This window comes from Canis aureus, chromosome 30 (assembly GCF_053574225.1).
Source record: "Canis aureus isolate CA01 chromosome 30, VMU_Caureus_v.1.0, whole genome shotgun sequence".
Taxonomy (NCBI): Eukaryota; Metazoa; Chordata; class Mammalia; order Carnivora; family Canidae; genus Canis; species Canis aureus.
The window spans coordinates 24,868,489-24,895,249 of NC_135640.1; the positions used below are offsets into that span (position 1 = coordinate 24,868,489).

The 26,761-nt window shown below is 32.8% G+C and overlaps 1 long non-coding RNA gene across 1 annotated transcript; it reads right to left on the reverse strand.

Moving 5' to 3' along the window:
• Positions 1–9,728: 9,728 nt before the first annotated feature.
• On the reverse strand, positions 9,729–24,667 carry LOC144301613 (uncharacterized). Its single transcript, XR_013368374.1, has 3 exons — positions 24,576–24,667; positions 14,515–14,557; positions 9,729–9,877 (listed from the first exon to the last, which is right to left on the reverse strand). It is a non-coding gene; the product is annotated as an uncharacterized LOC144301613 (long non-coding RNA).
• Positions 24,668–26,761: the final 2,094 nt, after the last annotated feature.

A 26,761-nucleotide genomic window follows, 5' to 3' on the forward strand; every position in this document is an offset into this window, starting at 1 on the left:
ATAAAAAAATAAATAAAAATGTACTCAACATCATAAATCATCAGGGAAATGCAAATTAAAACAGCAACAAGCTACCATTACTGTTGTATTAATATATCCTCAAATTAAGAACATCGAGAATAACAAATACTAGGAGAATGTGGAGCAATAGAAACTCTCATTCAGGGGCACCTGAGTGACTCTGTCAATTGGACATCTGCCTTTGGCTCAGGTCATGATTTCAAGGTCCTGGGATGGAAACCCATGTTGGGCTCCCTGCTTGGTGGGAACCTGCTTTTCCCTCTCTCTCTGCTGCTCTCCCTGCATGTGCTCTCTCTCTCTCTTTCTATCAAATAAATTAATAAATCTTTTTTTTAAAGGAACTCTCATTCATTGCCTATAAAGATATAAAATGTTACAGCCACATTTGAGGGAATGTTGGCAGTTTCTTACAAAACTGCATCTTTACCATACAATTCAGTAGTTTTACTCCTTGATATTTACCTAAAAGAATTGAAAATGTATTTCCCCACAGAAACCTTCACATGGGTGTTTACAGCAGCTTCATTCACAACTGAAAATATTTGGAAGCAACGATGCTACTGGTTAGTTGGTAAAAGGATAGGCTGTGTTGCATGTGAACAATGAAATCTTATTTGGTGCTAAAGAGAAGTGAGCTATCAAGCCATGAGGAGGCATAGATGAACCTCACATATGTATTATTAAATTTAAAAGGCCAATCTGAAAAGACTACATACTGTACAATTCCAACTATATGAAAATTTGGAAAAGGCAAAACCACGGAGAAAGTAGAAGATCAGTGATCCCCAGAGGTAAAGAGGAGAGGGAGGGATGAATAGGGAGCACATAGAATTCTTAGTGTAATGGAGCTTCTCTGTGTGATATATTATGATGTCTCCTGTAACAAGTACACTATACTAATTTTACATGCCATTATGAATTTGTCAAAACCTACAGAACAGCCAAAACCAAGAGTGAATCCTACTGTAAAGTATGGACTATGGGTGACATCAATGTGTCAATGATCACCCATTAGTTCTAACAAATGAACAACTCTGGTGATGGATGCTGATAATGGAAAAGGCCATGCATGTATGAAGGAGTGAATATATAGAAATATCTACCTTCTCTTCAATTTTGCTATGAACCTAAAATGGCTCTTAAATTTTTTTTCTAAAAAAAAAAAAAAAAAAAAAAAAAAAAAAAAAATGGTGGAAGCAGCCTGGATCCAAAAGGATTGAGAAGTCCTGAGTTACTTGCATTTAAACTTCTAAATGAGAAAGAAAAAAGACTTCTATCTTGCTTGCTATGTTTTTATTTTATTACTTAGTTTAAGTGTTACCAAATACCAAGAAGCTATTGATTTTTCAAGCAAAAGATGAACCCATTTCTCTTCTGATGCTTTATGTATATGGACAGCTTAATGTACTTACTTATCAAAAAGTTCCCCCACCAATGTGGTTTAAATGTGAAAATCGATTTAATCAACTCATGTCCCTATTGTGTCCCATATGTACCTTTATTAAACCTTATCACGCTTTTGGAAGAATTATTTTTATACTCACTTGTCACACATTTTTCTCCTCCTTTAATTGAAATAGCTAATAAGAATACTCATGTTTTCATTATCAGAGTAAGTGACACATAATTGGGATTAAAAACACAAAACCAAAAAACATTTGATTTAAATAATCATCATCAAGCAAATACTAGGATAGAGGGCTACATAAATTAACAGGATAACTAAAGAAAGCAGTAATTAAGTCATGTTTGGAAAAGTATTTTATCTATCTGGACAAAATTAGTCATAAGCACAACCGAGTGAATAAAGTACATGACCATGAACCTGACATCAGATTAATGGTACAGATGTAGGTATGAATATGGTCCGGACTGAAATCCTGAGGATACAGGGGGTTTGAGCTTTCCATGTACCACTACATAGAACACGGCATAGAATTTCCCTTCCCATTCCAATGTACTATTCTTAGTTTAGATTTCTTTATCACCAAATCAGCCTGAGTGCCCCTTTGGAATTTAAACGTGTGCTTTTTTCCAGACTTTGTAATTACTCTGGTTATTTGCATTTCTGCATTCTGCTCAGTTTTTTTAATTAAAATTTTTAAATCATAATGCACACAGTAACTACAATATTTAGTATCACCCTGTAACCTACTTTCAGTATTGTTCTCTCCCGTAATTTTGGAGAATACATAGGGCTTTATTCTGTAATGCACATCACATGCTAAATCAAAATCATCTTGTGCTTGTATAGAAGAGGTGCTGAGGCCCTGGCTACACCTGGTTGAATTTTTTTCAGGCAGCACTTATGGATATATATATATATATATATATATATATATATATATATATATTCAAATACATATATATTTGTACATATAATTATGTGTGCACTGAAAATGTGTATTTAAAGTATGAATATTTTGCATACACATACTTTATACATGAACATGTATATATGACCATGTGTTTCATAGATGGATTCTCACAGGTGCATTTATCATTGATTTTGCAAGTTAAGGAACAAATACTTTAGAATTTATGAAAGAAAAATGAGATGAGCATGTTGCATTTCTTAATTTAGGAAGATACTAAGAAATATTATATTTGGATACTGATATACTTCATTAAACCAAGCTAGTTGTTCTGCTACATAATCTTTTCCTTCTTACTTTAGATAACTTCATTTATTTCAAAGAATGAATGAAGAAAGCTGTTCATGCAGACAGCTCAGTCTATAAAATATTGGAGAAAATTTCTTCTCAATAGTGTGAATAAGATTACAAAATGAGATTCACTATAAGCCTCATTTTTCATAACGATCTTAAATGGAACAGATGGTGGTTTATTTCTACTACTTTATGTTTGGCACATAAAATCACTTAATTTTTATATCAATCTTCCTCTTTAAGGTAGAATATGTTAAATTATTAATATAATTTGCCTAGTTTATTTCTTTAAGTCCTCTCCTCACAATTATAAATTTGGTGCTTGAAATATAAAGCATGATATTTTGTAATTGGAAAAGTCTGTTATGTTCAAATGTTTTCCATTAAATTTTGTACACAAAACTCAATTTCATTACCCATTATTTTACTTAAGATAAACAAAAGAACATGTTAAGTTCTACCAAATAATCATAATTAATCATAAATGTAATCACAGTGAGTTATGACAGAAGTTTCCCTGTATTAGTATGCTAGTAGGAATAATAAAATGGGAATCTAAATATTCCATAAAATTCTCTTAGGTGTGTTATTCAATTCCCCAAAGTTATATAGGTTATGACCTTTGTAAAAAGGGAGGTCTGGTCATGTCAATACTCTGTTCAAAATCCAAAAATAGCTCCCCAATTTCCCAAAGAAAATACAATCCTTATATGGTCCCACCCTACCTCACTCCCTCCAGGAGCATATCTCTTTATCAGTTTTCCCCTCACATTATACTAGAGCCACTTGGGTCCTCACCTGGTCCTCAATGAACCAAACTGCCACACTGTCCTATAGCATCTGCACTGGCTTTTCCCTGGGTTAATTAGCATTTCCTTGAAATCTGCTGAAATATTGCTTTCACAGTGAGGTCCTGTTTATTTGGGGATCAACTGGGTGGTTATTGTTTCTTTGTTTTTCCACCCCAAGTAATTTTCTTTACCCTGATTATCCCAATTTACTGTGATGATAATTCAATTATAGATGCTCATACTAGCCTTTTAACATTCTTTTGTATTTCTGCAGCATCAGTTGTAACATCTCCTCTTTTATTTACAATTTTGTTGATTTCGGTCCTCTATTTTTTCCTTTGTTAGTCTAGCTAAAGGTTTGCACATTTTGTTTTTTCAGAAACCTACTTTTAGTTTTGTTTATCCCTTTTTATTTGTTTTCCTGTCCTCTATTGCATTTACTTATGCTCTATTCTTTATTATTTCTTCCATTCTGCTAATATTTGGCTTAATTTGTTCTTTTTTTCTACTTCTTTGAAGCATAGAGCTAGGTTGTTTATTGAAATCTCTCTTGTTTCTCAATGTAAGCATTTATTGCTATAAATATCCTATAAGTTTTAGTTTTGTTGTGTTTCCATTTTTTTGTTTCTCTCAAGATACTTTTTAATTTCCTGTTTAATTTCTTCTTGGATACATTGATTGTTCAAGAGAATGTTTAATTTCCATACATTTATGAGTTTCTCACCCAGTTTTCCTCTTGCTGATTTCCAGTTCCATGCCATTATGGTTAGGGAAAATAACTTGGTATGATTTCAATCTTTGAAATTTACTAAGACTTGATTTGTTGCCTAATATATGGTCTATCCTGAAAAATGTTCTATGTGTGCTTGAGAAAAATCTGTGTCCTGCTTTTGTCAGATAGAATATTCGGTATATATCTATTAGGTCCGTTTGTTGTATAATGTTGTTCAACTCTGTGTTTCCCTATTGATTCTCTGTCTAAATGATATATCTAGGGATTTGTTATGTTATTATTATGATTAGACTACATAAATATGTTTTGGTGAGAAAGGTAACAGTGGTAAAGTGAAATTTTCATTATATGATACCAGAGTACATATTATTTTTAAAAGTACATATTATTAAGTGATATAACTTATCAGTCATAATGTTAGCTTTGAGAACCTGGCTGAAGTAGTGTTTGTCAGTTTTCTCCACTGCAAAGTTACTCCTTTTTCCTCATTTTCATGCCATACACTTTGAAAGGAAATCATTGTGTGCAGCCCACCCTTAGGTGAGAAGGAGTTATGCTCTACATTTTTGAAAGCAAAGTATCTACATAAATGATTTGAAATTTTCTTTTTTTTTAATTTGAAATTTTCATATGAAAATTGCTCTCCATTTATTTATATTTTTGAAGATTTATTTATATCAATATGAAATGTTTTACCTTGACTTATAATCCACCATACATATTTTATTTGTTGCTTATATTGTTCTAAATTTAGTCATTGGGAGTTATTTTAGTTGGTTGTTGTGGCCCTTTATTATTCTCCCATCATTGTCAGTTTTCCTTCCTTACTTTGTGACACTACTGGATGTTCCAGGCTCATCTCATATATTTCCTGCCATGCTCTTAGAATCAGTCATATCTCCAAAGAGCCCTGGTTCTCCCTACTAGAGAAAACCATTAGAAATCAAGAGCTGGGGGTTAAGTGTGCTCACTGTTCTGGAGTATTCTTGTTCCCAGTGATTTTCATGTGACAGAGGAAGGGAAATACATCTGTGCAGATTATCCTACATATATATGCGTATTTTTCAATATTTCACCATGCAATCAGCTTTCTCATGTCTCTTCCTAAAAGGGCACTAATCTCACTCATGTGGGTTCCACCTTCATGTCCTAATTACCTCCCGAACACTATCATAATGGGGATTAGGTCTTCAACGTGGATTTTGGGGAATACAACCATTCTGTCTATAGCATAACCTAACTTAAGACTAAAGAAGAAAAAAAAAAAGACTAAAGAAGATGTAGAATTAACCTATATAGAATATGAAAATTGAGTTGTAAATTAAAATAATTTTAAAAATAATTCAGAAATTAGTTATATAGAAAAAATGACTTGAAATAGAAAAATTAAGGAAAAACAAAAGATTTTTTTGAAAAGTAAGACAAATCTTTCAATAGGATGATACAACAAAGTAAAGATATGCACTACAAAGAATATAAACTATAGCATACATACAGAAAGACAGAACAGAGACTAACATAGTTAATTGTAACATATTGATGCAACACACATATCTATATTTATATTAACACATACAGACATTTTGTTCTTTTTATTTGCAGTAGTTATGTTCTAAAAGTTGCCACAAACACTGAATTAACAAATACTGAACTCTTATCTTAGAAAGGTACGAGTTTAGGTTTCTGTTTGTGTTTTGTCAAATTTCATCAATTCATCAATATACTGTTGTTTTATGTCTTCCTCTGTTAGGAAACAACTTATTTAATATTTTTGTTAATTTATCATCATTTAACTCATTGCTGGGCAGCACTGTAACTCATGTCTAGACACAGTTTGTCTGACATTAAATTTCCCCCATAAGTCCCATTACTCTTCCTGAACTTAGGAGCACTGAGCTGTATTTCAAACACTACTACTTGGGGATATTTTGAACAGGAAAACCATTCCAAAAAAGCACAGAAATGTAAAAAAACTTGTCCTTAAATGGCCGACCAAAAGGATACTTGCTTATAGTGAGAGAGTGAAACAAAAAGGTAAGAGCATTGCCATGTCGAATTTCATTTGGGAGTGTATGTGTTGGGTAACTCAGAATTTTTGCTTCTCTGCATGTGTCCACAAATGACTATGGAAAAGTGCCACAAGTGATTTCTTAGGTTACAAATAGATTTTAGCTAGTAGGTGAATATGCAATATGTAATCCATGAATATGATTGCTAGTATAGATAACATAATGTACCATATCCCATATAAATACACACACCTACCACATATATAGTGTATGTATATCATATAATAATAAATGCATGCATATACCAACAGTAGTATGAACTTAATAATACATTGAGAATGAAAATAAAATAGATTAATTTATAAGGAAGTTCTGTCAATCAATTAATAACTCTGAAGTCATATAATCTATTCAGTATATGAAAAAGAAGAAAATACAACTGCAATGATTTTGTAAAGTTCATGTAACCTGAATACAAAAATATGACAGGAACAATCTTAAGAAAAACTAAGCAAATACATTTAGAAACATAAACTGTGCAGTGTTAAGTAGAAAATAATTTGTCAGCACAAGAAAAGACATTTATTTCATATCACACCCGGGCTAAAGGTGGCGCTAAACCGCCAAGCCACCGGGGCTGCCCAATTTACCTAAAAATAGACCAAATACTTGGGGATGCCTGGGTGGCTCAGCGGTTGAGCCTTCAGCTCAGGGTGTGATCCCAGAGTCCAGGGATTGAGTCCCACATTGGGCTCCCTGCAAAGAGCCTGCTTCTCCCTCTGCCTGTGTCTCTGCCTCTCTCTCTGTGTATGTCCCTCATGAATAAGTAAATAAAATCTTTAAAAATAAATAAAAATACACCAAATACCAATGAGCAAATAAGTACATATATTTTACTGTGTATGTATTATGCAATATTAAATGGATTCAATAGTAATAAATAATTTAGAATTTTACTATTAAATTTATAACTAAATATAATTTATGAATATCTCAATTTTCCAAAAATTGACTTTTTAAATCTTTATTTCTCATTTTCTCAATATTTTAATTCATTTATCATCCTAATTTATAGAAACATCATTTTATGCTTTTAATGTCTCATATCAATTAACTAAAGACAGGTAAGTGCTGTGTGTTTACTTTCAAAGCCTTTTACAAATTACATATTCAAAGATCTATTTTAAATTAAAATATAATGAATACAGAATATGGTGCATACGTGTATTATAGATTTTGACATTTAAGTGTTTGATACATTCAATTATTACATATTTTCAATATTCAAAGTCTGCCAGGTCCTATTGAACTATATAAAGCAAAATGATTCATGTAGATAAACACTGAGAGAGAATTTAGCTACTATGATAACTTCAACTCTGAATTTTGCCAAATTCTGTTGAGTTTTGGAATTTTAAGTCAGTAAATCTAAAACAAATTAAATTTAGGTGATTTATTGTTAGGAAAAGATTTTCTTCTTATGCCATAAAGAACATTATTTTATAAGGTGATGTTAATTAATAGGATTATTAAGATTTAGATACTTTTTTTTTTCTGATGAGACATTTTAGGTCATGAATTTTGTCACCCAACACAGGTTGCTGATTTTATCATTTTTCTTGCTTACAAGTCAATCTCTAAGTCGACAAGTTTGATAAAGTATTTATAATCACTTGAAAAGTTATCATCTGTGGATTTTCTTTTTAATATTGCTAGGGAAATCTTAAAGAAGCACCATCATTTTTTTTTTATCTCTTCTTCATCTACTTAAATTTTTTTTTTTTTTTTGATATTGCACTGGTATTCTCCACAAAATGACACTGCTTAAATCAAGCAGAGCACCAGATGCTGCATTTCAAACCTTCTGTGTGTCCTTTCTCTGGTATTTTTAACATTCCCCATGGACTCAGCTCCTATCTAATTTTCCTTAGGCTTCTCCTTCTTTTATTCCCAGTAGCTCATACTAGCATCTACCCAAAAAAGATCAAAGACACCACGGTACATTATCAGCTCTCCATTTTCACTCTTCTTCTCTTTTGTCTTGTTTATAATCTCTCCCATATTCCCTTAAAAATGGTGAATGTGAAATCCCAGATCATAATGTCTAATAACCTTGAGATTGCCAAATGTTTCTTGAGTGGATCATTTAAAAATAATGTTCAAATTTTTATTCAATAAAGTAGAAATAAGCAAAGTCCCAAATCAGTTCCAATTAAAGCAGCTCTACAGAAATGAATCCCTTTATTTAATAGTAGTTTTAAAATAGCACCAACACAATGCAATGGAAAAATTTAGGTATAGAAATCAATGAACAAGTCTATTTTCCATAAAATTAAATTTTACTATAGGTGTTTAAGCTTGTAGGCTTTAATGTATTTCCATTACACCAAAGTGTGAGAGTGACTGAAAATCTTTACCTTCCTATTAATCTCAGACGATCATTCTATCAGACTGGATGTCCTCTAACTATATTCAGAAGATGTGATTCAAATACAGCCCCCTCCTCAATAGTCTCTAATCAGTTGCAGGAGGATGTGAAGCTTAGATACATACTCATGTATTATTTAAGTTTTGTATTGTGTTGATGAGTTGTTATAGTAGAACATTTAACTTTCATTTTTTGGTATGCTGGTTTATGTCATTTTTAAATATTTTACCACTTATTTGTTATTTTCCCTAAAGATTTTTTGGGAAAACTTTGTTAATTAAACATTTATTCTAGAGTCTAACTCATATGTTGTAAACATGGAACAGATTTAAGGCTTTAATTTTATATTGTTAAAAGTATGCTGTCAATTGTTCCAATGCCAACAATAATTTTTCATATATCAAATCCCTGCATATTATCAGATCTGTTACCACTGTCTCTATTGTAGTTGGTTTTATAGTCAATCTTATATCTTACATATTAAATTGTTTTATAATACTGTTTTTTTTAAAAGATTTTTATTTATTCATTCATGAGAGACAGAGAGAGAGAGAGAGAGAGAGACAGGCAGAGGGAGAAACAGGCTCCATGCAGGGAGCCCGATGTGGGACTCGATCCTGGGACTCTAGGATCACACCCTGGGCCAAAGGCAGGGACTAAACCGCTGAGCCTCCCAGGGATCCCCCTATAGTACTGTTTTATTAAAGAATATAAATTGTCAATTATTTTATTATTTTAATATTTTTCTGGCTAAATAATTTTGCAAACTCATGAAAAAATTAAAAAGTTAGAATTTTGATTGTTATTCTTTTAATCTACATAATAATTTGGCTAGAAATGAGCCCCAGTGGACATCTTAATGCATTCTATCCCCTCTCTTATTTCAGTAGGATGAGCTAGCGTTATGAGTAGAAAATTATGTCACAGGTATGAGACAGTAGAAAATTTAAAGATTTGCTAGTTGGAATATAAGTCAGGGAACTGTAATAAAGCAACACAAAAATATGGTGCTTCAGGTATTTTACATATTTTAGTACTACAGAGTAAATATTATAAAAGTTTATTTTCTCACTGATATGAATCCAAGTATCTCCAGGGCTGGACATAACACTTATAAATACGCAGTCCCAGGCTCTTTCCCTCTTGTTGCTCTGCCATGTTCAGCAGAGGGCTCTGATGTCTGTTTTTGTTCTTTGTTCTCATCATCTCATCCACACTGTGGCTTGCTGGAAAAAGGAAGAGAAAAATGGAGATATATTCTCTTCCTCAAATAGCAGAACCCAACCCTTGTACTCATAACTTGTAGCCTCTTATGATGACTCAGAATCTAGACCTAATTACTGAGGGATCTGGAAAAGAATTTTACAAATATAGTCTTCAGTTGCTGACTAGAGGTCCATTCAAAACTTTCATTATTGATGCATTTAGAACCTGTATTGGGAGATAAATGTTATTCTACTCTACAGTAATCATTGTCATAGTCTATTTTTTTAAAGTAAACTAATTTGTAATTATCACTTTAAGTATTATGTAAGGGAGATTTGTTTTTCCTAACATTTTGTTTCTTATTTTTACTATACGTCCTCAGTGTAGTTTTTTGAGGATTTATCCAGAGTTTTCATATGGCCTAATATGTGATAAATATATGGGTCCCCTGTACTCTTCAAAGAATATGTATTCTCTCTTCTATGAAACACTTTACAAATATAGCTATTATATATGATTTCAAACTTCTAGATATTTTCTCTTGAATTATTTTGTGTATAAAATATTATTTTTAAAAATATTCTATTATCTCTTCAACTAAGGTAGTGATCATTAACCAGGAAACAAATTTGTTAACATATAAATTTTAGTAAGTATTGATGATTTTTTTTAGCAGGTAAATTTATTATGTTTCAAGAGCATGACATTTAAGCCTGTACATACTTGTTTATACTCTTTGAAAACATAGTTTTTTTTCTATACAATACAAATTATTATTTTAATTCTAGATGTTGTATTATACAAAAACTAAATATTAAATTTAATATATATGTGAAATATAGGAAGTAAAAAGCTTTAGTTCAAGGCATCCACAAAGAAATCATTTATTCAAATATACCAGTGAGTTCTTAAAAAGAAAATCTTTTATGTTCTAATTAAAGTAACAAACTTCATGACTTGAGTTACTCAGCTCATTTGTTTCCTGACTTCTTTATTTCAAGTTAAATACTTCTAAGGTAGGTCATATAATTCAGTGACCTTTAAAGTAAAATTGAAATATTTGATTTTACTGCTTTTCTTTATCTCTTTTTCTCTCACCACATGCAGCCTATAAATGCCAGTAGAATTAATTGCTTAATTACAGGGAATAAAAACATTGCCTTTTGAAAGATTTTGAATTTGTATATCCTGCTGTGGAGATTTTACTTGAATACCTGATGTGTATAGTCTGCACTTCTTAAAGAAAGAAAATAAGGGGTCTACTTTGGAACATATTTTTAACTTGATAATGAGTGCAACAAGACTGCTCTATAATTTTATATTATTTTATATTATTTAGAGCTTAATCTGAAGCCATTTTACTGTTTAATCTTTAACCATAACTATTATATATACTCTTTAATAAGCACCATTATATATTTTATTTTTTCTTAATACAATTTAATAATGTGGCAGAAAAGTAGGAATAAGGAAAATATTAATCATTTTCAGATTAAAGCACAATGTTATACTTCTTCCAGCATGAGGATTGGATTAATTTGATTTATAGGTTGTACAAGGAAGCTGTATACCTAAGTAACATACATAATTCCTTTTACCATATACTTTCAAGAAATATATATTACTAGATATGCTTCATATTATCTTTTAGGTAATCTTGCTGTTTCTGAGTAATGAGTAATGTGGGTCTAGGTAGATATATTATAGTCATGTCAATTTTATAAGGTTATACTTCAGGCATTAGATGCAAAGGCATAGATATAAAGGCAAGATTGTAGAATAGAAAGGGGTTATTATGTGATATTACAGGAAGACAAAAAGAAGAGACATTTTGTAACCGACCTGTGAAGGGAGAATGGGCCTGTGACCCAAAACTTAGTTCAAATATCAACACTGATGATGCCATATATACATCAAAGAGATATGAAATGTCATATTTCTCATATAATGAGAGTTTCTGGAGAGAGTGTGTGGGCTCCCAGACATGTCTGAAAATAGCTTGAGAAAACATGGAGAAATCACTAGCTTGACTTTTATTGTGTTAGAATTGGGGCAGGCTTAGGAGTTTGTGCATTTGGTATGGGGTATAGTTTGTTTGATCCTCCCACTGGCACCAAGGTAGGAAGGCAAATTATATTATTGACTTACCAAAATATGGGACAAAAGAGGAAGAGAGAGTGGTAGGGTATGAAAATTGTCAAAAATAAGACAAAAATGGATTCAGACTCTAATAGCTTATTCTAGTATTTAACTGAACTAAAATGTGCCATAATTCTTCTAATTGTATTTGAATGTGTTAAAGTAAGCTGTTATGGGAATGAGAGTTATAACATGAGGCTGGTGAGGAATTAAAAGTTCCATTGAATACTTTGATAATGAGTTATGATTACTAATTTTATGTGTCAGCTTGACTAGGCACGAGATGCTCAGACATTTGGTCAAATATTATTATGGGTGCTCCTAAGAGGTTGTTTGTGCATCCAATTAACATTGAGATTGTTGGACTGAGTAAAGCAGCTTATCTTCCTTAATGTGGGTGAGACTCACCCAATTAGTTGAAGGTCTGAAAGAACAAAAGAGAAGATCTGACTCTTCCCCAAATAAGGAAATTTCTTCATTTCTGAGACATTGTTTTGTTTTTGTTTTTGTTTTTTCCTATCTTCCAACTCAAGCTGAAATATCTCCTCTCTCTAGTCTTGATCATGCCCAACCTAGACTGGAACTATACCATCAGCTGGTTGTAAGTCTTTTGGATTTAGAATTGGAGCTAAAACATAAGCTTTCTCCACTTCCTGATTCACTCTGCACAACTTGGGACTTACCAGTCTCCATAACTGCTAATTCCTTAAGAAATATTTTTCTAGGGGCACCTGGGTGGCACAGTCAGTTGGGTGACCAATTTTTGTTTTTGGCTCAGGTAGTGATATTGGAGTCTTAAGATCAAGTCCCATATTGGGCTTCATGCTAAGTGTAGAGTCTACTTGGAGTTTTTCTTTCCCTCTGCCCCTCCATAATGTGCTCTCTCTCTCTCTCTAAAATAAACAAATCTTTAAAAAATGATTTTTTTCTAATATATATTTTAAATATATATTTTTCATATATATATATATATATATATATATATATATATATGCTCAACATTGTGTGTTTTGTGAAGTAAGAGTCTTGATCACTACCAACAATGCCTAGAACTTGGAAGAGAATAAGGAATGTCTTTATAAAAACTCATAGTATAATTCTATTAAGTGAAGAGACTTGTACGATCTTGATATATAGATCTTGATATATATTGTGGGTGTTTGTGATGCCCAAAATTCCCATATTTATTTTCCAAAGGGAAAAAAACTTAGATATGAAAATTTTGTTGTTGCAATCAGCCTGAACAGTTGACCAGACCATTGCCAGTAGACAAATGATTCTGTCAAAATATGCAGATGGAGCCCATTGTTGACCAAGATATTTAGTGATAAAATGACTGAATAAGCTTTGGTCAGTTCTGCTGAAAGTTTTATCCTTATTCCAGGATATCCTAGTTAGGGGATGAAAAGCAGCAGCTATCCAGTGGGCTCCATCATGTGCATTGGTGGTTCTTCCATCCATAAAGATAAAAACTATCTTTTCCATCCACTCTCTTGATCCCCCAAAAACTCGCCAGTTGCCATAGGATCCAGGACAGGGATGATCATCTCCAGCACTGTGACATCCAGTAGGAGCTGAGGACAATGAAGGTTGGCTCCTCCTAAAGACTGTATGTGTTAAAGGGTACAGATTTGACTCTTGCCTCTAGATAGGATTCTCATTTTAGCTGGTGGCGGCCATACCAAGGTGGCCATTTTAGCCTTTAGGCTGGTGTCCATACCAAGGTTGCAGAGTGCACTTCCATGGGTATCTGTATATACTGAGTTATGGAGTGAGACCTGTGAGAGCCTCTGATACAAGGAAAGCATAGTAGGCAATTAGCATTCAGTTTCTTGCATCAAAAACCCATGAACAACAATGTGAGTGGCCTAGAAACACTGAAAGACATGAAAGGAGGCTGTTAAAACCTCTAAACAGGTCTCTGTGGGACATTAATAGGAGTGCTTATTATACGTTATTTTAACACATTCTAGAACATTTTGTTGGGAAGGGAGTTGTGAGTATCAGCATACAAGTGCTTAGGTAAAATTTGTGAATAAAGAATGTGTTGCTCTCAGAACCTAAAAACTTCTAAAAGATATTGGATTTGTATCTTAATGTTGTGGATGATGAGAGAATTTCTTGACTGTGTCAGGAATGGAGAACCCTTTATCTAATCAAACAAGACTCAGAAATTTTATTGAGGTCATGGGGCCTTGTACTTTGTATAAGGCCATGATCCATTACTGTGAGCTCCTTTGTGAAAGTTTTCATGCTCTGAATGAGTATGTAGAATGAATTTCTTCAGAGGAGGGTGCCATCAGTATAATGCCATGCATCAACTCCTGAAAGTTAGATATGATTGGATATTGCCTCAAAGATTATGTGCAATGGTAAGGCTTTGAGACAACCCATGGGTAGCTTGTAAAGATGTCTCTTTGTGTCCTTTTGAAGGTGAAGGCAAACCGTGGCTGAAAAGTTGCTGAAATAGGCACTGAACAGAATATATTAACTACATCTATGCATGCAAAGTACTTACCAGTTGCTGACTGGATTGGATGGGATTAGTGATCTAAATAATTCTGTAAATAGAGGTGAAAGTATGACATTAAGTTTGTAATTATCCAATGTTAAGTGCTGCTGATTATTTTCAGGTTTAAGTACAGGACAAATACGGTTGTTAAATGGAGAGAATCAGTGAGAACAATAACCCCTCCTCAAAATAGCTCTTGTACAATGTGTTTCACACCTTGAAGTATATTTTATTTCATATTGAACCACTATTTACTTCTTTCGACTACCGGGAAATATCTATGGGATCTGACATTTGAAACTGATTATAAATGTGAAATGTTGCATTTTAATGTATTAATCTTTTTAAAAAATATTTTATTTATTTATTCATGAGAGACACAGAGAGAAAGAGGCAAAGACACAGGCAGAGACAGAGGCAGAAAGAGAAGCAGGCTCCATGCAGGGAGCTTGATGTGGGACTCAATCCCGGGTCTCCAGGATCATGCCCTGGGCCGAAGGTGGCGCTAGACTGCTGAGCCACCCGGGGCTGCCCCTAATGTATTACTCTTCAGATCATATCACCCATGCCCAGTATGGAATATTTTAGGACAGTGTTTAAGGTTATAAATAATCTCATCTCCCTTTCTTGATGGTTCTGGGAAATCAAATCATGTAAACCCAGGCCTTCTTATGGGAACCCTCGCTCTAGCCCCATTCCCTAAGAAAACTCAAGCCACTCATCTATACCTTCTTTCCAAACCTTTCTCTCAAATCTGTTTTGGAATTTCCCATGTTTTCCCTAGACAGCCTCATTAGTGAATAACAAACCTTTCATACGTATCTACTTGTGTGTATGTGGTATCATTTTTCTGAACTAAATTTAAATTTTGAGTGAGGTGTTCATCCTGCTTTCAGAGATCAACCACAAGTAACCATCCTCATCCAAAGTTGCTGTGCAAGACTTTACAGAATAATCGAAATTTGAGGGAGACTGAGGGAAATGGACTTGCATGAGGAAAGAAAAATTAAAGATTTTATGGACTGTGACATTTGCTGATTTGGTATGTTAGCAAATATTTAATGTGCAATGAGTTCATCTAAATTGAATGATGTTGGAATATACTTGAATTATTTGTTATTTTGCCATGTATTTATTTTCTGTTTTTCCCTCTTTTCTCATATGGGAATATTTTGTATTTATTGTTTCAAGGGTAATCATCAAAATATTTATTTCTTGGAATTCCATACATATATTTTTAAGGAAATAAAGAAACTTAAATGTTTGCTAACATAGGATTTGATTAGGTTATACTTTCTCTGTTTCAAATAGAAAAAAAAGAAGGTAAATACATACATAAGATAGAAATATATAAATCTAGATATCCATAGGACAGGAGAAGAAGAAGGAACAAAGCTAAGGAAGTTTAGATATTTTTGAGTCATAAATAAAGGGGACTTGGCTATTGTTTCTAGTATTGGCTTAAGTAAACTGGCAGTATTCAGAAGTTTTTGAAATTTGAGAGAAAAAAAAAAAAACACGCTATCCTACTCTTTATACCCCTCGACAGTGTGAAAATATATCAGGTAGAGAGAGGCTGAATATTTAGGCTTAGCAGCCAAATATTTAAACAACCTCCAGTGATTTCCTGTTAACTAGTGAGACATTGAAGCTACAGAAATGATTTACTCATATCAAAATGGGGGACACAGATTACCACTGGAAGAGAAGAGACTGTGTCCATGGGAATCAGGAGGATCTTAGTGGCAATCTATATGGTCTAATAACTGAGACTGGGGAACGAGAACTGAAATATATCTATTGACAGATGGAACCAGATACCAAGGGCTAAGTGCTTTTCTGTTCCCGTGCCCATGCCTTGGCAATGCATATGCCACCTAGACCTAAATTCAACTCTGGAATAGAGGCTAGGAATAGGAAAGTTCAAACTTATTACAAGTGTTTCTGTCACTTAACATAGAATGGGAGTTGCACATGTAAATAAGCTAGAAGAAAAATAAAGTTAGAACTCCTCACTTTAGCATGTCAATTGGGAGTTAAACACTCCATTTAAATGGAATTATGATTGAAAGTAATACTGAAGGACTCGCATGTCAGATTGCAGAGATTAGCCTTTATACTTTCTACAGAAGATTTCGAGTTTTACATTTCATTATGAAATCAATGCTTAAGAAAAATTAATCTAGTAATTCCAGATTGAGAGGAAGAGGCATTTTAAAAATATTGATTACAAATGGTTTATCTAGTTCAGTTATGAAACAAAATTGCCCCAGGTTATGGTAATAGTAATACCATGTGGTAGATAAAATAAAATGACAAATTTAAGAATCTTGATTATAGAGATTCACTGCAAAAGCCAAAAGAGAGAAAAGTGTACAGTACTGGAAAGTTTTAGCTCTGGTGATTGGAAAATGACAGAGCCATTGGATTAGAATCAAATCAGGAGAGTTTTGTTGAGAAAAAGTAGTGCCAATTTAGGTCATGCAAATTTCTTGGTTATCTATGAGACAATCTGAAAAATAGTTGAAAATATAAAAATAGAATGTGTTGGCTATATTGAGAGGGATTAAAGGATTTCTAATTAGAGATTTAAAAAGACCAAGTGAGAAGTGAATTAAAATGCTTCAAACATGAAAGTATACCTTTTGGAAGGGTTTTACCAGCTTATTTGTAGATAGAAGATTAACAGCAATATAAATGGGAACCCAGAGAAATAAAGCAAGAGAAAAGTAGTCACAAAAAGGATAAGAGATACTAGAAAGGAAAAGGGATTAAATTAAAGGGAAGGCCTTTAGAAAACCTACTAGGAATCCACACATGGGGTAGCTATTTATCATACTCATTAATATTAGTATTATATGAGTTTTTCACTGTTAAATTTGTAACGTTTTATCTTGGAATACTTAGGTTATAACACAATGTGGCAAATGCATTGAATAACAGAACACTTTAGTATTCTAATGAGTTATAATCAAGTATTCAAATATTTGAATATTTAAACAATTAAATTGTGTGTATGGACTCGTTTTTCATATTTTTTATTAGCATGATTTTTCCTTCTTTGAGGACCTTTATTATTCTATTTGCCAATCCTCTACCACTTTTTTTAATGTGGTAAAAAACAAGACAAAACAAAACAACAACAAAAAACCCATACCTAACATAAAATTTACCCTCTTAGTCATTTTTAAGTGCACAGTTTCATAATGTTAGCCATATAAACATTGTTTTATAACGAATCTCTAGACTTTTCCATCCTCCAAAATTGAAATTGTATGTGCATTGAACAACTCTCCTTTTCTTCCTATCCCCAAGCTGCTGTCAACTGCCAGTCTACTCTCTGTTTCTAAGAATATGACTATTTTAGGTACCTCATATAAGGGTAATCATGCAGTATTTGTCTTTTTGTGATTGGCTTATCTTATTTAGCATAATGTACTCAAGTTTTATCTATGCTGTAGCATATGATGGTTTCTTATTTTATAATAGTGAACAATATTCTACTGTATGTTTATATCATATTTTATTTATTAATTTAGACATAATTGACATTTAGTTTTCTTCCACCTCTTGGCTATTGTGAATAACACTGCCGTGAACATCAGTGTATAAAATTCTCTTTGAGATATTTTTTTCTAATTCTTTGGGATAAATATCCAAATTGGGAATAATGGGTCATATGATATTTCTATTTTTAATTTTTAAAGAACCTCTTTACTATTTTCCATAATAGTCATACATTTAACATTCTGAAAATACAAGAGTTCCAATCTCTCCATGGGTCTATCAGCATTTTTTATTTTATTTTATTTTTTTATTTTTTTTATCGATAATGTGATGCTAAGATGTATGAGTTCATACCTTATTGTGGGTTTTTTTTTTTTTTTTTGCATTTCTCTGATTATTAGGGGCGTTGAGTACTTTTCCATATGCTTCTTGGTCATTTGTATATCTTCTTTGAAGAAATGTGTATTTAAATTTCTTTGTACATTTTTAAATCAGGTTACTTGTTTTTGTGTTGAGTTGTAGAGTTTTTTATATATATTTTGAATATTAAAGCCTATATATGGGTTGAAAATATTTTCTTTTACTATGTAAGTTGTCTTTTGACTCTGTTAATTATATGCTTTGTGCAAAGAAGTTTTTAAGTTTGATACGGTCTATTTTTGCTTTTGTAACCTATGCTTTTGATTTAAGAAATCATTGCCAAATCCAATGCCATGAAGATTTTCCCTGTTTTTTTCTAGCAGTTTCACAGAATTAGGTCTAATGTCTAGCCCTTTAGTCCATTTTGAATTAGTATTTCTATATGATGTAAGGTAATGGTCCAACTTCAGTCTTTGCAAGTGGATATCCTGTTTCTCAGCACCATTTGTTGAAGAGACTATCCTTTTCCCGTTGTGCAGTCTTGGCAATCTTATCAGAGTTCCGTTAGCCACATATAGGAGGTTTTACTCCTGAGCTGTCTATTATGTTCCATTGTTATATATGTCTGTCTTTTTCCTGGTACTGATCTGTTTCAACTAATAAAATTTGGTAATATCTTAAATCAGAAAGTATGAGGCCTCCAGTTTTGTTTTTCTTTCTCAAGATTGGCTTATCAAGGGTTTTCTGAGATTACATATGTATTTTAGAATTATTTTATCTGTTTTTTGCTAGAAAATATACCATTAGGATTTTCACAGGGATCACAATGAATCTGTAGATTCTTTTGGGTAGTATGAATATTCTAATAATACTAAGTATTCCAATCCATGAATACAGGATGTCTTTCCAACCAAGGATGTCCTGGTTGCTTCCAAGGTTTGGCAATTACAAATAAAACTACCATAATAAAGAAGTTCCTCTGATCTTTCATACACATAAAATTCAGGGCAGGGAGAGAATTGGGTAGATAGAATTCAACTAAAGTAAATAATCCATAAAACAGTAACCCAGCTTGCTTTGCTGATTTAATAAATAGAGTGATGAGATTTATTGCTGAGTTATTTATTGGTTGCTATTTTGAGAGAAAGGGAAAAAGAGCATCACTTTCAGTAGCTTTGACAAAGCTGTCCTCAAATACACAGAAACTATGCCTATGGGGAGCCTGCACTTCAGTAGAAACTATTACAAATGCCCGAATTTTACATGGAATAATCATGAGACTGCTACAAGTTCACTATTCAATGAAATCTTACAAATTCATTACATGGGCAATAACTAGATTTCTGAACCTAGAACCTATGTTTTTAAAAGCACATAATTATTTAGATTTGGGGAGGGAATAATCTGCAGTCAAAACACAGCAGTTACTTGGTATTAAAACAAAGTGTATTATTATCTTGGTTCCCTGAATAGTGACCATGAATTACTAAGGGAATTTACCAATTTTAGAAATGTAACCATCCAGAGAAGTGATGCATTCCTGAAGGGACAATCCAGTGCCTTTGAAAAACACAAACTAAATAACTAAATAACTTGAGAAAAATTTTAATAAAGGAAGGCCATTCACTTCCTTCAGTACAGGAAGGCAGATTATTAGATATTAAGAAATGGGGATGTTTGAAAGAGAGAACTACTAAGGCTACCAGTGACATTAATTTCTGAATGCCAGTGATCTCCTTGAAGATGCTTTGTACGTACTCAAATCCTAATTAAAGTGTAGATATCAAGCTGCCCTGCCAAGGTTATACTTCGTAATTCATAATTATTAGAAGGCCACTGACCTTACTTAGGAGAATCCTCAGGCCTAAATATGTTGGGGGGAAAAAAGAATTTTTGGTATGTTCTAGAATGGTTTGGAATGATCTCTAAATGTTCTTTCATTTAACAAAAAAAAAATGAAGTTTTAAAAATATTTAACTTACTTATTCATGAAAGACAGAGCTAGAGGCAGAGACATAGGCAGAGGGAGAAGGAGGCTCCCCACAGGAAGCCTGATGCTAGATTCAATCCCTGGACCCTGGGATCATGCCCTGAGTGGAAGGCAGGCACTCAACCACTGGGCCACCCAGGGGTCCTAACAAAAAAAATGAATTTTAAATATGTTCAGTACATATATTACATGCCAGCCTCCTGGGAAAGGCCATACAGTGGTATCTTAAGCAGTTTTTTTCTTGTTTTTTTTTTTTTTTCTTTCACTCTACATATATATGCGCTTGTATATTTTATTTAGTTTTATTTAAATTCAATTAATAAGCATATAATGTATTATTGCTTTCAGAGGTAGAGGTCAGTGATTCATCAGTCTTATATCATACCCAGTGCTCATTCTATCACATGCCCTCCTTTATGTTCATCACCAAGTTATCCCATCCACCTCCCCCCAGTGACCCTCAGTCTGTTTCCTATGATTAAGTGTCTTACGGTTTGTCTCCCTCTCTGATTTCATTTTGTTTTTATTTTTTCCTCTTTTCCCCTATGATCCTCTGTTTTACATATGAGTAAATTTCACATATAAGTAAGATCATATGATAATTATCTTTCTCTGATTGACTTTTTTCGCTTATCATAAAATCCTCTAGTTCCATACATGTCATTGCATGCATTCACTTATCATAAAATCCTCTAGTTCCATACATGTCATGACAAATGGCAAGATTACTTTTTTTTAAATTTTTTGATGGCTGAGTACTAGTACATTATGCATATATATATATATGTGTGTGTGTGTGTGTACAGATATATATATATATATATATGATATACACACACACATACACATCTCATCTTCTTTATCCATTCATCTGTCAATTGACATGTAGGCCCTTTCCATAGTTTGACTATCATAGACATAGCTGCTATAAACATTGTGGTGCAGATGTCCCTACAGATCACTACATTTGTAACTTGGGGTAAATACCCAGTAGTGCAATTGCTGGGACATAAGGTAGCTCTATTTTTAACTTTTTGAGGAACCTCCATACTGTTTTCCAGAGTGCCTACACCAGCTTGCATTCTCATCAAAAGTATTAGAGGGTTCCCCTTTCTCACATCCTCAGCAACATCTGTCATTTCCTGATTTGTTGTTTTTAGCCATTCTGATTGCTGTGAGGTGCTAGCTCATTGTGGTTTTGGTTTGTGTTGCCCTGATGTCAAGTGATGTTGAGCATTTTTTCATGTGTCTGTTGAAAATTTGGGTGTCTTCTTCTTAGGAGAAATGCCTGTTCATGTCTTCTGCCCATTTCTTGATTGGATTATTTGTTCTTTGGGTGTTGATTTCATAAGTTCTTTATAGATTTTGGATACTAGCTCTTTATCTGATATGTCATTTGCAAATATCTTCTCCACTCTATAGGTTGCCTTTTGGTTTTGTCAACTCTTTCTTTTGTTGTGCAAAAGCTTTTTATCTTGATGGAGTCCCAATAATTCATTTTTGCCTTTGTTTTCCTTGCCTTTGGAAACATGTCTAGCAAGAAGTTGCTGCAGCCAAGGTCAAGGAGATTGTTGCCTATGTCCTCCTCTAGGATTTTGATGGATTCCTATCTTACATTTAGGTTTTTCACCCATTTTGAGTCTATTTTTGTGTATGGTGTGAGGAAATGATCCAATTTCACTCTTCTGCATGTGGCTGTCCAATTTTCCCAGTACCGTTTGTTCAAGAGACTGTCTTTTTTCCATTGAATGTTCTTTCCTGCTTTGTCAAAGATTAGTTGACCATTGAGTTTTGGGTCCATTTCTGGGTTTTATATTCTGTTCCATTGATCTATATGTCTGTTTCTGTGCCAGTACCCATACTGTCTTGATAGCTACAGAGGTTCAACATAGTACTTGAAGTTCTAGCCTCAGCAATCGGACAACAAAAAGAAGTAAAAGGCAATCGTTTCAGCAAAGAAGAACTCAAACTCTCACTCTTTGCAGGGGACATTGACACTCCATATGGAAAACCCAAAACTTGCTAAAACACATATAGGAATTCAGCAAAGCAGTAGGATATGAGATCAATGCACAGAAATCAGTTGGATTTCTATACACTAACAATGGGACAGAAGAAAGAGAAATTAAGGAATCAGTATCATTTATAATTGCACCCCAAACCATAAGATACCTTGGAATAAAAATAGCCAAAGAGGCAAAAGATCTGTACTCAGAAAACTATAGAACATTTAATGAAAGAAATTGAGGAAGACACAAAGAAATGGAAAAATGTTCAATGCTCATGAATTGGAAAACCAAAATTATTAAAATGTCTGTGCTACCTAGAGAACTCTGTATATTCAATGCAATTCCTACCAAAATACCACCAACTTATTTCAAAGTTGGAACAAATAATCCTAAAACTTGTATGAAACCAGAAAAGACCCTGCCTGAATAGCCAAAAGATTGTCAAAAAAGAAAACACAAACTGGTGGCATCACAATTCTGGACTACAAGCTCTATTACAAATTTTTATCTGTAATTAAACACTTAGTGCTCATACTAGACAATCAAAACTACAGATTAATTATTCATAAATTAATAGATGCTTTAAAATTTAAAGTGAATATCATACATTTACAATATAATAACAAGTAAGCAGTACTTAGTTATTAAACCACTTCTTGGTTTCTTTATAACTGAACATAGAGGGTATTATGCACAGTGAAATAAGTTAGGAGAGACAAATACCATATGATTTCATTTATATATGGAATCAAAAAACAAAACAAATAAATGAACAAACCTACTGATCTTTTAAAAACTATTTTACTTATTCATTCATGAGAGACAGAGAGAAGCAGAGACATAAGCAGAGGGTGAAGTAGGGTTCTCCCAGGTAGAGGACTTGATCCTAGAACCCCAGGATCATGCCCTGAGCCAAAGGCAGATGCTCAACTGCTGAGCCACCTAGGCATCCCAAACCAACTGATCTTAAATACAGAGAATAAATTGGTAGTTGCCAAGAGGGGCAATGAGTGGAGATGTGTGAAATAGGTAAAGGGGATTAAAAGGTAAAAACTTCTAGTTGTAAAATAAGTTACAGAGATGAAAGAATAACATAGAGTTTGTTATATATTTGCATAATAAATTATATATGTATAGAAATATTATATTTAACATTTTGTTTTTACTGATTAGATATAGTGGTTTTTGATTTTGTTTTCTAGGTTGGCTCCGCACTCAGCATGGGGCTCAATGTGGGGCTTGAACTCAGGATCCTGAAATCAAACCCTGAGCTGAGATCAAGTCTCAGATGCTTAACTAACTGAGCCACCCAGGTGCCCCTAGTGCATTTTAAATTTGAATTTAAATTTTCTAATTCAGATGTATAACATTAAATTTTTCTATATTCTAATTATCAGAAAAATTCACCATTGAGCTTAGATCTTAATCTTTTATATTTTTTAGGACGTATTGATAGATGTGGAGGTATAGTTATGGATATTGTTATAGATACATTCATAGGTATAAGTACACCAACATATTTTTTACAAAAGTAATATTCTTAATATTTTATAAACTGCAATTTGATCTTAAACATTTTGTTGATTTTTCATGATAATGAAAAATATTCTTATCTGATTTTGATAATTATTTAATTAGCCACTGTAAGATTCATCACAAAAATTTTAATGATTTTATATTATTAAATATTTAGATTGCATCAAATATTTCATGGCTATAAATAATACTGCATTGGACATCCTTATGGATAATTTGTTCAGATTTTCTCATTATTTCCTTGGAAATATGTTTGTAGGGCTCATTTATTTATTCAAAATGCAAACATATTACAATTGCCCAATGGTCCTCCAGATAGTTTATCTTAGTTTATATATGCACCAGTAGGATTTGAGAGGTTTAGTGCCCTAATAATTTTCCAATCATTCATATTAAGAATGCTTAATTTGATGCATTGAATAAATCTGTAAAAATAGATCTTATTTTTAAAGATATTGAAGAGCATTTATGTTGCATAGAAAAGAACAACGTGCCATGGGTACTTTCTGGACTTCTTTAAAACCAATGCAACACTATTGTAGGGAAAAGGACTACTATTCACAAGTACCTTGTGAAACTCTTTGTTGCTCTTAATTGAAAAATAAATTCTATGACACTGTATTTTCTTCTCTTTTGAGAGTACTGAACTATCGATACCTTCTTACCAAAGAGAGTGTCTATATAGAAGAATTATTTTTGAAGTGATGTGAGGCAGGCAGTTTGGTGGTACAAGGTGGCGTTTTCAATCTGTAGAAATAAAAATGATACCAACTTTTCTCAAAAACTCAATGGCATCTATATTCTCTTATAATAATAATAATAATAATAATAATAATAATAATAATAATAATAAACTGAACAATAATACCCATTATAAAAGTATTCAGTTCATATATCTTTAATAGTTTCTAGTAGACATTAACGAAAAATTAGATGTATTAAGGAAAATTGAAAATCAAGACATTTTTAAAAATTGGCAACTGCAAACAATGTGATTTCTTTGATTCATCACAATTAAAATGGGTAAATGGAAATTGCAATCCAATGAAGAAATGCTATGTAAGTGAAAATTAAAGGATATACTACCACCTAGTGGTAAAATGTGCTGCTCAAGGGAAAATACTGGTTTGTCTTTTTTTTTTTTTTTTTTTCCTAGTAAAAACCAGGCCAATGTATGATTGTCTGTTGTTAAATGAGGTGGGTAATAGTTAACAAACATGCATGTGTCAGGTTTTTTACCGGCAGCACACTTAATTCTTATTTCTTTAACAGTTTAAACATTTTCACACAAGGGAGATAAATTTTATCATAGGTATGAAGCTAGGGAAAAAATAATAGCCTGGTTTCCTTATGGAATGACCAAAGATAAATTTAATGGATAAGGTAGTAACATATTTTAGACTACTTAAAAAACTGAAAGATAATGTTCCATGTAAATTATTTCTTCATGTCTGTAAATATACATTTAGGTTTTGTCCACGTAAGCGTGGTGGAGAATTGAAGATCTGAAAAATATTAGCTTGAATTAATAAGTTCACAAGAAAAAAATTGAAAACCTTAAAGAAAATTACCCCTTAGAAATAAAATATGTATAGTATAAGAACCAAAAAGACTTTTAAAGTAAGAATAAACACAATATTCAATTTACATTTATTTAAAAAATTATTATGTATTATTTAAATAATATGTTTTCAAAGGAATAGTGTGAATCTCTATGGTTGTGATAATAATTGTGCTTGTGTATTGTGTAAGACACCAAATCTTTTTGTTAGGTGCTATAATCATATGATAGGCATGCTAGACATATGCAAACCAAGTATCTTTTTTTTTAAAGATTTTATTTATTTATTTTTTCATAGAGATGCAGAGAGAGAGAGAGAGGCAGAGACACAGGCAGAGGGAGAAGCAGGCTCCACGCCGAGAGCCTGACGTGGGACTTGATCCAGGGTCTCCAGATCACGCCCCGGGCTAAAGGTGGCGCTAAACCACTGAACCACCAGGGCTGCCCCAAACCAAGTATCATTAAAAAATAACATATCTATATGTTTTTGTTGCTTGTTTGATAAATTATTGTTTAATAATTTATAGTATATACAAATATGAAAATTTAAAAAAAATTGTAGTATATGCTTAAGAACAGTTTTCATTTTAGGGTGCATGGTTGGCTTAGTGATTAAACATCCAACTCTTGATTTTGGCTCAGGTCATGATCTCAGGGTCATTTGATGAAGCTTCTAGTTTGGGCTCCATGCTGCATGTGGAGCCTGCTTAGGATTCTCTCTCTCCCTCTTAAAAAAATAGATTTTGTTCTGCATGTTGTCCCCATTTGTACCATATATGCAGCAGGAAACAATGGATGAGGAATATATAAATAGATCTTTTATAATTTCAAACCCCACTGAGTGTTTATCACCAAATAATATTCTACCACAACAGGATACCTGGAAGGTAAAATTATTTTTGTTAGTGTCTTATGCTATTTAACCAGAAAATAAAGGGTGATATTGTAGGAAAATAGCCAATGAAATATTAATTTATTGGGATGCCCTGGGTGTCTCAGCAGTTGAGCATCTGCCTTAGGCCCAGGGCATGATCCTGGCATCCTGGGATCAAATCTCGGGATGGGGTCCCTGCATGAGCCCTGCCTGTGTCTCTGCCACTCTCTGTGTGTCTCACATGAATAAATACATAAAATCTTTTAAAAAAGAAATACGAATTTATTAATTTATTTATTTGTCAAATACTTTTTGAATTCCAAATACTTGGACTGCCATACATGGACAATTCCAAAGGTAGTTCTGAGGAAGACACATAAGGTCTTGTTCACATGGAAACTTTGTTCCTCCTATAA